This window comes from Oncorhynchus clarkii, chromosome 19, assembly GCF_045791955.1.
Source record: "Oncorhynchus clarkii lewisi isolate Uvic-CL-2024 chromosome 19, UVic_Ocla_1.0, whole genome shotgun sequence".
Classification (NCBI taxonomy): domain Eukaryota; kingdom Metazoa; phylum Chordata; class Actinopteri; order Salmoniformes; family Salmonidae; genus Oncorhynchus; species Oncorhynchus clarkii.
This window is the reverse complement of record NC_092165.1, coordinates 31,747,383-31,752,926: the sequence shown is the minus strand read 5'-3', so window position 1 is coordinate 31,752,926 and position 5,544 is coordinate 31,747,383.

Genomic DNA, 5,544 nt, shown 5'->3' with positions numbered 1-5,544 from the left:
TGATTTACTGTGAGTGTTGTTTAACTAGTAGTTGTATCTGTTTTTATTAACTTGTATGTTTGTACATGCCGCTGTCCTTGTAAGTAACAATCACAAACTGAACTGAAGAGAACCACCAAAGTACATGGCAAAATTTTATTTTGTGAAAAGTTAAGTTGATTTGAGATTAAGTCATTCAAGGAAAGCATATTAGAACATTGATTCAAAGAAAGCAGGCTAGAACATCCATAGCACTGCTATAGATACAAAGCTAGTCTCTGAGATGACCAACACAGCATACCTCACTGAACTCTGAGGTTATCTATTTACAGAGGGAGAGCATTCACTGTGTGGCCTTTCAGTTGTATAATAACACCACAGCCATTTTGCTTCAGCTTTTCACTGGAGCAGACCAAAATCTATCTATTGTTACTCAATAGAGTCTGGTTTACAAACTCTCAAAATTACACAACCTGAAATTACATTTGAAAAGTTGAGTCGGCTTTTGCATTAAGCGGCATATTTTCTTGTAAACCTACATAAAGCATTGTTGGTCACATGCTACAGGTGATGGGTTTGGATTTCTGAACTTTAAATATTATGAATCATTAGTTATGCTAGAGACATATGGGGTGCCATAGTCTAGGGTCTACACAATAAATTAATGGTAATCTGTAGGAAGAAGGTACAGTTGAAGTCGGAAGTTTACATACACTTAGGTTGGAGTCATTAAAACTCGTTTTTCAACCATTCCACAAATTTCAAGTCAGTTAGGACATCTACTTTGTGCATGACAAGTCATTTTTCAACAATTGTTTACAAACAGATTATTTCACTTAAAATTCACTATCACAATTCCAGTGGGTCAGAAGTTTACATACACTAAGTTGACTGTGCCTTTAAACAGCTTGGAAAATTCCAGAAAATTATGTCATGGCTTTAGAAGCTTCTGATAGGCTAATTTACATCATTTGAGTCATTTGGAGGTGTACCTGTGGATGTATTTCAAGGCCTACCTTCAAACTCAGTGCCTCTGCTTGACATCATGGGAAAATCAAAAGAAATCAGCCGAGACCTCAGAAAAAAAATTCTGGTTCATCTTTGAGAGCAATTTCCAAATACCTGAAGGTACCACGTTCATCTGTACAAACAATAGTACGCAAGTATAAACACCATGGGACCACGCAGCCGTCATACCTCTCAGGAAGGGGACGCGTTCTGTCTCCTAGAGATGAACGTACTTTGGTGCAAGAAGTGCAAATCAATCCCAGAACAGCAGCAAAGGACCTTGTGATGCTGGAGGAAACAGGTACAAAAGTATCTATATCCACAGTAAAACGAGTCCTATATCGACATAACCTGAAAGGCCACTCAGCAAGGAAGAAGCCACTGCTCTAAAACCGCCATAAAAAAGCCAGACTACGGTTTGCAACTGCACATGGGGATAACGATTGTACTTTTTGGAGAAATGTCCTTAAAAAATAGAATTGTTTGGCCATAATGACCATCATTATGTTTGGAGGAAAAAGGGGGAGGCTTGCAAGCCGAAGAACACCATCCCAACCGTGAAGCACGGGGGTGGCAGCATCATGTTGTAGATAGATGGCATCATGAGGGAGGAAATATATATATTGAAGCAACATCTCATGACATCAGTCATGATAAAGCTTTGTTAAAGCTTGGTCGCAAATGGGTCTTCCAAATGGACAATGACCCCAAGCATCAAATCAAAGTTTATTTGTCACGTGCGCCAAATGCACCTTACAGTGAAATGCTTACTTACAGGCTGTAACCAACAGTGCAATAAAGGCATTAGGTGAACAATAGGTAAGTAAATACATAAAAACAACAGTAAAAAAGACAGTGAAAAATAACAGTAGCGAGGCTATATACAGTAGCGAGGCTATAACAGTAGCGAGGCTATATACTGTCACCGGTTAGTCGGTCTGATTGAGGTAGTATGTACATGTAGATATGGTTAAAGTGACTATGCATATGATAAACAGAGAGTAGCAGTGGCGTAAAAGAGGGGTTGGTGGGTGGTGGGACACCAGTGCAGACAGCCCGGTTAGCCAATGTTCGGGGGCACTGGTTGGTCGGGCTAATTGAGGTAGCATTCTACATGAATGAATAGTTAAAGTGACTACCACTGTTGTGTCGTCTGCAAACTTAATGATGGTGTTGGAGTTGTGCCTGGCCATGCAGTCGTGGGTGAACAGGGAGTACAGGTGGGGACTGAGCACGCACCCCTGAGGGGCTCCAGTGTTGAGGATCAGCCTGGTAGATGTGTTGCTACCTACCCTCACCACCTGGGGGTCAGCCCATCAGGAAGTCCAAGATCCAGTTGCAGAGGGAGGTGTTTAGTCCCAAGATCCTTAGCTTAGTGATGAGCTTTGAGGGTACTATGGTGTTGAACGCTGAGCTGTAGTCAATGAATAGCATTCTCACGTAGGTCTTCCTTTTGTCCAGGTGGGAAAGGGCAGTGTGGGGTGCAATAGAGATTGCATCATCTGTGGATCTGTTTGAGCGGTATGCAAATTGGAGTGAGTCTAGAGTTTCTGTGATGATGGTGTTAATGTGAGCCATGACCAGCCTTTCAAAGCACTTCATGACTACGGACGTAAGTGCTACGGGTCTGTAGTCATTTAGGCAGGTTGCCTTCGTGTTCTTGGGCACAGGGACTATGGTGGCCTGCTTGAAACAGTGAAGACACATGTCAGTTGGCCAGCACATAACCGGAGCACACGTCCTGGTAATCCGTCTGGCCCCGCAGCCTTGGGAATATTGACCTTTTTAAATGGTCTTACTCACATCAGCTACGGAGAGCGTGATCACACAGTTTTGCTTGCCTCGAAGCGAGCATAGAAGTGATTTAGCTCGTCTGGTAGGCTCATGTCACTGGGAAGTTCGTGGCTGTGCTTCCCTTTGTAGTCTGTAATAGTTTGCAAGACCTGCCACATAAGACGAGCATCGGAGCCAGTGTAGTATGACTCAATCTTAGCTATGTATTGACGCTTTGCCTGTTTGATGGTTCGTCGGAGGGCATAGCAGGAGTTCTTATAAGCTTCCGGTTTAGAGTCCCTTTAGCTCAGTGCGAATGTTGCCTGTAATCCATGGCTTCTGGTTGGGGTATGTACATACAGTTACAGTGGGGATGGCGTCCTCAATGCACTTATTGATAAAGCCAGTGACTGATGTGGTGTACTCCTCAATGCCATCGGAAGAATCCCGGAACATGTTCCAGTCTGTGATAGCAAAACAGTCCTGTAGTTTAGCATCTGCTTCACCTGACCACTTTTTTATAGGCCGAGTCACTGGTGCTTCCTGCTTTCATTTTTACTTGTAAGCAGGAATCAGGAGGATAGAATTGTGGTCAGATTTACCAAATGGAGGGTGAGGGAGAGCTTCGTATGCGTCTCTGTTTGTGTGATTTAAGTTTCCCTGCATTAAAGTCTCCTGCCGCTAGGAGCGCCGCCTTTGGGTGAGTGGTTTCCTGTTTGCTTATTTCCTTATACAGCTGACTGAGTGCGGTCTTAGTGCCAGCATCCGTGGTGGTAAATAAACAGCCACAAAAAGTATAGCTGAAACTCTAGGCAAATAGTGTGGTCTGAATACTCTACTACAGGCGAGCAAAATCTAGAGACTACCTTAGATTTCGTGTACCAACTGTTATTTACAAATATGCACCCCCTGCCGGTGCAGCGTATATCCCACTAGCTGAATATCCATGTCATCATTCATCCTCGATTCCGTGAAACATAAGATATTACAGTTTTTTTATGTCCCGTTTGTAGATCGTACCTCGTCTAATTTATTGTCCAATGATTGCACGTTGGCGAGTAATATTGACGGTAACGGCAGCTTTCCCACTCGCCTTCTGTAAATCCTTACGAGGCACCCTGCTCTGTGTCCTCTTTACCTGCATCTCTTCCTCTTGCCAGTAATTGGGATGTTGAACTTGGAGAAGGAACAGTTTATTGCCCGTGTCACTTAACTTCCTGCCGAGCAATAAAGATGTAATGTTTAGAGAGAAGGAGGAGACCACCCAGATTTGGGTGTATGTATATTACCACTGATGGAAATATGTTTTTGTCTCATGCAGCTGTATCGACCCAATGGTTGAAAACTTGGTTTGAGCTTTATTAAGCATCTGTGAGTTTAAATAGGTTCATTTAGAACCTAACACAGGTTATATAGGGAAAATGACTCATAATTCCCAAATAAGCTCTTTGTGTACTATTTGTTCAAAGTAAGTAAACGCCACAAAAACAATTGACGGACCAATCATCAGACAGACAGGTCGAGTGGCAAATGAGGGAGCCCTTCCCCAAATACTAAATAACCAGTCGCCTGCCCTCTGATCGTTATCACTGCTTTTCCTCAAAGACTTGATTTGTTTTCCTGTTTAACTCTTCACAGGTGTGCCATTAATCCTGCGCTCGGTGGCGTAACCTCAGTTCTTGTCTTTTGTATTGGATGACTTTACCGAAAGGAAAGTTTTCGCTTTGGGTAAGGATTTGCTTCACTGCTTGGAATATACGGCAGGTAGCCTAGTGGTTAGAGCATTAGACCAGTAACCGAAAGGTTGCTAGATCGAATCCCTGATTTGACAAGGTTCTGCCCTGAACAAGGCATTTAACCCACTGTTCCTAGGCTGTCATTGTAAAATAAGAATAAGACATGCCTAGTTAAATAAAACAAATCAACTGCTTTTCTTCTTTTGTCTCCTGTTGTAGCTAGCATCACACGGCTAGCTGCGAAGACTTGGCTAGCATGGCTAGATCGCTGCAAGACTAGCTATCCTACCGACTAGCTTTTCTACCAATGGGTAGAATTACTAGACCGACAGTCCTAGCACTGCTGCTTATCGGTTGAGAGACAGGCTTTTGTTCAATGCAAGACCAACATAGCGCTAGCTTGCTTTGGCTAACGTTGTGCTAACTTTCCCATGTGGCAAACACTACGTTTGACATTATTTTTTGTATTTTTTTTGTACTTTTACAGCTTTCTCTCCCCAATTGGTAGTTACAGTCTTGTCCATCCAGCTGCAACTCCCCTACAGACTCAGGAGAGGCGAAGGTCGAGAGCCATGCGTACTCCGAAACACGATCCTGCCAAGCCGCACTGCTCACTAAACCCGGAAGCAAGCCACCCCTATGTGTCGGAGGAAACACCGTCCAGCTGGCGACCGTGGTCAGCTTGCAGGCGCCTGGCCCGCCACAAGGAGTGGAAATCCCGGCCGGCCAAACCCTCCCATAACCCGGATGTCGCTGGGCCAATTGTGCGCCACCTCATGGTTCTCCCGGTCACAGCCAGCTGTGACAGCCTGGGATCGAACCCGGGTCTGCAGTGACGCCTCAAGCGCTACGATGCCGTGCCTTAGACTGCTGCGCCACTCAGGAGGACGTTGACATTGTTATAGGATTAGCTTCTCTGGCTTACACTGTACTAACTAGCTAGGCTACTAGACCCAGTGACGTACGCTGGTAACGTTGGTTTGTTCTTGGATTAGCTGTTTCTTGGAGCCATGAAACCTGCTAGCTCTGCCCAGGCAGTACCAAGCAG